The sequence below is a fragment of the Oncorhynchus masou genome, chromosome 7 (assembly GCF_036934945.1).
Source record: "Oncorhynchus masou masou isolate Uvic2021 chromosome 7, UVic_Omas_1.1, whole genome shotgun sequence".
Taxonomy (NCBI): Eukaryota; Metazoa; Chordata; class Actinopteri; order Salmoniformes; family Salmonidae; genus Oncorhynchus; species Oncorhynchus masou.
The window spans coordinates 1,769,730-1,775,729 of NC_088218.1; the positions used below are offsets into that span (position 1 = coordinate 1,769,730).

At 55.9% G+C, this 6,000-nt stretch overlaps 1 protein-coding gene across 1 annotated transcript in view; it reads right to left on the bottom strand.

Moving 5' to 3' along the window:
• Positions 1 to 6,000, bottom strand: part of LOC135542910 (protein diaphanous homolog 3-like) — a 1,769,082-nt gene that overhangs the window by 560,430 nt on the left and 1,202,652 nt on the right. The gene's annotated exons all lie outside the window — the stretch shown is intronic.

A 6,000-nucleotide genomic window follows, 5' to 3' on the forward strand; every position in this document is an offset into this window, starting at 1 on the left:
CTGTCCCTTTCAGACGTGATGGCACAGTGAGCTCTGTCCCTTTCAGACGTGATGGCACAGTGAGCTCTGTCCCTGTCAGACGTGATGGCACAGTGAGCTCTGTCCCTGTCAGACGTGATGGCACAGTGAGCTCTGTCCCTGTCAGACGTGATGGCACAGTGAGCTCTGTCCCTTTCAGACGTGATGGCACAGTGAGCTCTGTCCCTTTCAGACGTGATGGCACAGTGAGCTCTGTCCCTTTCAGACGTGACGGCAGTGTGAGCTCTGTCCCTTTCAGACGTGATGGCACAGTGAGCTCTGTCCCTTTCAGACGTGATGGCACAGTGAGCTCTGTCCCTGTCAGACGTGATGGCACAGTGAGCTCTGTCCCTTTCAGACGTGATGGCACAGTGAGCTCTGTCCCTTTCAGACGTGATGGCACAGTGAGCTCTGTCCCTGTCAGACGTGATGGCACAGTGAGCTCTGTCCCTGTCAGACGTGATGGCACAGTGAGCTCTGTCCCTTTCAGACGTGACGGCACAGTGAGCTCTGTCCCTTTCAGACGTGATGGCACAGTGAGCTCTGTCCCTTTCAGACGTGATGGCACAGTGAGCTCTGTCCCTGTCAGACGTGATGGCACAGTGAGCTCTGTCCCTGTCAGACGTGATGGCACAGTGAGCTCTGTCCCTTTCAGACGTGATGGCACAGTGAGCTCTGTCCCTTTCAGACGTGATGGCACAGTGAGCTCTGTCCCTATCAGACGTGATGGCACAGTGAGCTCTGACCCTTTCAGACGTGATGGCACAGTGAGCTCTGTCCCTTTCAGACGTGATGGCACAGTGAGCTCTGTCCCTTTCAGACGTGATGGCACAGTGAGCTCTGTCTCTTTCAGACGTGATGGCACAGTGAGCTCTGTCCCTTTCAGACGTGATGGCACAGTGAGCTCTGTCCCTGTCAGACGTGATGGCACAGTGAGCTCTGTCCCTTTCAGACGTGATGGCACAGTGAGCTCTGTCCCTGTCAGACGTGATGGCACAGTGAGCTCTGTCCCTTTCAGACGTGATGGCACAGTGAGCTCTGTCCCTGTCAGACGTGATGGCACAGTGAGCTCTGTCCCTGTCAGACGTGATGGCACAGTGAGCTCTGTCCCTTTCAGACGTGATGGCACAGTGAGCTCTGTCCCTTTCAGACGTGATGGCACAGTGAGCTCTGTCCCTTTCAGACGTGATGGCACAGTGAGCTCTGTCCCTTTCAGACGTGATGGCACAGTGAGCTCTGTCCCTTTCAGACGTGATGGCACAGTGAGCTCTGTCCCTGTCAGACGTGATGGCACAGTGAGCTCTGACCCTTTCAGCCTCGGAGGTCTTCAAGTCTGATCCTGACATATGGAGCAGCGCCAAGAGACAGAGAGGAGAGGGGAGGAGACAGAGGAGACAGAGGAGAGGGGAGAGGAGACCCTGATATATGGAGAGCAGCGCCACTATGGTCACAGAAATAGAATGGGGCTAGTTCTGGGTTCACACCCTTCAGAGAGAGGAGAGGAGAGGAGACAGAGGAGAGGAGACAGAGGAGGGGAGACAGAGGAGAGGAGAGGAGAGGAGAGGAGAGGAGAGGAGAGGAGAGGAGAGGAGAGGAGAGGAGAGGAGAGAGGAGAGGAGAGGAGAGGAGAGGAGAGGAGAGGGAGAGAGAGGAGAGAGAAGAGAGGAGAGGGGAGAGAGGAGAGAGGAGAGAGGAGAGGAGAGAGGAGAGGAGAGAGAGAGAGGAGAGGAGAGAGAGGCGACAGAGGAGAGGAGACAGAGGAGACAGAGGAGAGGAGACAGAGGAGAGGAGACAGAGGAGAGGAGACAGAGGAGAGGAGACAGAGGAGAGGAGACAGAGGAGAGGAGACAGAGGAGACAGAGGAGAGGAGACAGAGGAGAGGAGACAGAGGAGAGGAGACAGAGGAGAGGAGGGAGAGGAGACAGAGGAGAGGAGACAGAGGAGAGGAGACAGAGGAGAGGAGACAGAGGAGAGGAGACAGAGGAGAGAGGACAGAACAGAGGAGAGGAGACAGAGGAGAGGAGACAGAGGAGAGGAGACAGAGGAGAGGAGACAGAGGAGAGGAGAGGAGAGAGAGGAGAGGAGAGGAGAGAGAGGAGAGGAGAGAGAGGAGACAGAGGAGAGGAGAGGGGAGAGAGGAGAGAGGAGAGAGGAGAGGAGAGAGAGGAGAGAGGAGAGAGAGGAGAGGAGACAGAGGAGAGGAGACAGAGGAGAGGAGACAGAGGAGAGGAGGAGAGGAGACGAGACAGAGAGGAGACGAGACAGAGAGGAGACGAGACAGAGGAGAGGAGAGGAGAGGAGAGGAGAGGAGAGGAGAGGAGAGGAGAGGAGAGGAGAGGAGAGGAGAGGAGAGGAGAGGAGACAGAGGAGAGGACAGAACAGAGGAGAATGTGAACGTGAATCTACATTTAATGACGCACATGAAGGAAAATACGCTAATTACAATATTGATGTTTCATTAAAAAAACAGAGGACTGACATAGCAGGAGGCGTTGAATTGTTTTATGTCCTCGAGCCCTGAAACAGGTCAAGGAGAAGGGCCATTAGTGGATAAATCAGGAGAAGGGCCAGTAGGGGATAAATCAGGAGAAGGGCCAGTAGTGGATAAATCAGGAGAAGGGCCAGTAGTGGATAAATCAGTGAAGGGCCATTAGTGGATAAATCAGTGAAGGGCCAGTAGTGGATAAATCAGGAGAAGGGCCAGTAGTGGATAAATCAGGAGAAGGGCCAGTAGTGGATAAATCAGGAGAAGGGCCAGTAGTGGATAAATCAGGAGAAGGGCCAGCAGTGGATAAATCAGGAGAAGGGCCAGTAGTGGATAAATCAGGAGAAGGGCCAGCAGTGGATAAATCAGGAGAAGGGCCAGTAGTGGATAAATCAGTGAAGGGCCAGTAGTGGATAAATCAGGAGAAGGGCCAGCAGTGGATAAATCAGGAGAAGGGCCAGTAGTGGATAAATCAGGAGAAGGGCCAGTAGTGGATAAATCAGGAGAAGGGCCAGTAGTGGATAAATCAGGAGAAGGGCCAGTAGTGGATAAATCAGGAGAAGGGCCAGCAGTGGATAAATCAGGAGAAGGGCCAGTAGTGGATAAATCAGGAGAAGGGCCAGTAGTGGATAAATCAGGAGAAGGGCCAGTAGTGGATAAATCAGGAGAAGGGCCAGTAGGGGATAAATCAGGAGAAGGGCCAGTAGTGGATAAATCAGGAGAAGGGCCAGCAGTGGATAAATCAGGAGAAGGGCCAGTAGTGGATAAATCAGGAGAAGGGCCAGTAGTGGATAAATCAGGAGAAGGGCCAGCAGTGGATAAATCAGGAGAAGGGCCAGCAGTGGATAAATCAGGAGAAGGGCCAGTAGTGGATAAATCAGGAGAAGGGCCAGTAGTGGATAAATCAGGAGAAGGGCCAGCAGTGGATAAATCAGGAGAAGGGCCAGTAGTGGATAAATCAGTGAAGGGCCATTAGTGGATAAATCAGGAGAAGGGCCAGCAGTGGATAAATCAGGAGAAGGGCCAGTAGTGGATAAATCAGGAGAAGGGCCAGTAGGGGATAAATCAGTGAAGGGCCAGTAGGGGATAAATCAGGAGAAGGGCCAGTAGGGGATAAATCAGGAGAAGGGCCAGTAGTGGATAAATCAGGAGAAGGGCCAGTAGGGGATAAATCAGTGAAGGGCCAGTAGTGGATAAATCAGGAGAAGGGCCAGTAGGGGATAAATCAGGAGAAGGGCCAGTAGGGGATAAATCAGTGAAGGGCCAGTAGTGGATAAATCAGGAGAAGGGCCAGTAGGGGATAAATCAGGAGAAGGGCCAGTAGGGGATAAATCAGTGAAGGGCCAGTAGTGGATAAATCAGTGAAGGGCCAGTAGTGGATAAATCAGAAGGGCCAGTAGTGGATAAATCAGGAGAAGGGCCAGCAGTGGATAAATCAGGAGAAGGGCCAGTAGTGGATAAATCAGGAGAAGGGCCAGTAGTGGATAAATCAGGAGAAGGGCCAGTAGTGGATACATCAGGAGAAGGGCCAGTAGTGGATAAATCAGTGAAGGGCCAGTAGTGGATAAATCAGTGAAGGGCCAGTAGTGGATAAGTCAGGAGAAGGGCCAGTAGTGGATAAATCAGTGAAGGGCCATTAGTGGATAAATCAGTGAAGGGAGGAGCGTTGGAGGAACAGAATCAGCAGATACTCTACTCTCCCTGCAACGAGGAGGGATCTGATCTCCATCCCTCCCTCTATCATCAGCCTCTCCTTCTACCCCCCCCAGAGGGAGGGCCACCAGCCTCTCCTTCTACCTACCCCCAGAGGGAGGGCCATCAGTCTCTCCTTCTACACACCCCCCAGAGGGAGGGCCATCAGCCTCTCCTTCCACACCCCCCCCAGAGGGAGGGCCATTAGTCTCTCCTTCTACACACCCCCCAGAGGGAGGGCCACCAGCCTCTCCTTCTACCTACTCCCCCAGAGGGAGGGCCACCAGCCTCTCCTTCTACCTACCCCCCCAGAGGGAGGGCCATCAGTCTCTCCTTCCACACCCCCCCCAGAGGGAGGGCCATCAGCCTCTCCTTCCACACCCCCCCCCCAGAGGGAGGGCCATCAGTCTCTCCTTCTACCTACCCCCCCCCACAGGGAGGGCCACCAGCCTCTCCTTCTACCTACTCCCCCAGAGGGAGGGCCATCAGTCTCTCCTTCTACCTACCCCCCCAGAGGGAGGGCCACCAGCCTCTCCTTCTACCTACCCCCCCCCACAGAGGGAGGGCCATCAGTCTCTCCTTCCACACCCCCCCCCCAGAGGGAGGGCCATCAGCCTCTCCTTCCACACCCCCCCCAGAGGGAGGGCCATCAGTCTCTCCTTCTACCTACCCCCCCCCCCCACAGAGGGAGGGCCACCAGCCTCTCCTTCTACCTACCCCCCCCCACAGAGGGAGGGCCACCAGCCTCTCCTTCTACCTACCCCCAGAGGGAGGGCCGCCAGCCTCTCCTTCTACCTACCCCCCCCACAGGGAGGGCCACCAGCCTCTCCTTCTACCTACCCCCAGAGGGAGGGCCATCAGCCTCTCCTTCTACACACCCCCCAGAGGGAGGGCCACCAGCCTCTCCTTCTACCTACCCCCCCAGAGGGAGGGCCATCAGCCTCTCCTTCTACACACCCCCCAGAGGGAGGGCCACCAGCCTCTCCTTCTACCTACCCCCGCAGAGGGAGGGCCATCAGTCTCTCCTACCTACACCCCCCCCTCCCAGAGGGAGGGCCATTAGTCTCTCCTTCTACCTACCCCCCCAGAGGGAGGGCCACCAGTCTCTCCTTCTACCTACCCCCCCAGAGGGAGGGCCACCAGCCTCTCCTTCTACCTACCCACCCAGAGGGAGGGCCATCAGTCTCTCCTTCTACCTACCCCACCCCCAGAGGGAGGGCCACCAGCCTCTCCTTCTACCTACCCCCCCCCAGAGGGAGGGCCACCAGCCTCTCCTTCTACCTACCCACCCAGAGGGAGGGCCATCAGTCTCTCCTTCTACCTACCCCCCAAAGGGAGGGCCACCAGCCTCTCCTTCTACCTACCCCCAGAGGGAGGGCCACCAGCCTCTCCTACCTACTCCCCCCCCAGAGGGAGGGCCACCAGCCTCTCCTTCTACCTACCCCCCCCCCCAGAGGGAGAGCCACCAGCCTCTCCTTCTACCTACTCCCCCCAGAGGGAGGGCCACCAGCCTATCCTTCTACCTACCCCCCCGCCCCCAGAGGGAGGGCCACCAGTCTCTCCTTTGACTTTGGGGGGGGGGGACTTTGCCAATATAAAAATATTTCTACACTCGGTCCTCTATGGCTCGGGAGGTGAGGCTTGAAAAACACCTGGACAGGGTCTTTGTTTCCCGCTGGGGTCACCCACAGGTAACACGTAGCCTCCGCAGCATGACTGAGTGGGCTTTGGATAGAAGTGTGTTGCTAATTGGCATATAATTCAATCATATCTTGAGAATAATAAATCACTGGTCTTTGATGTGC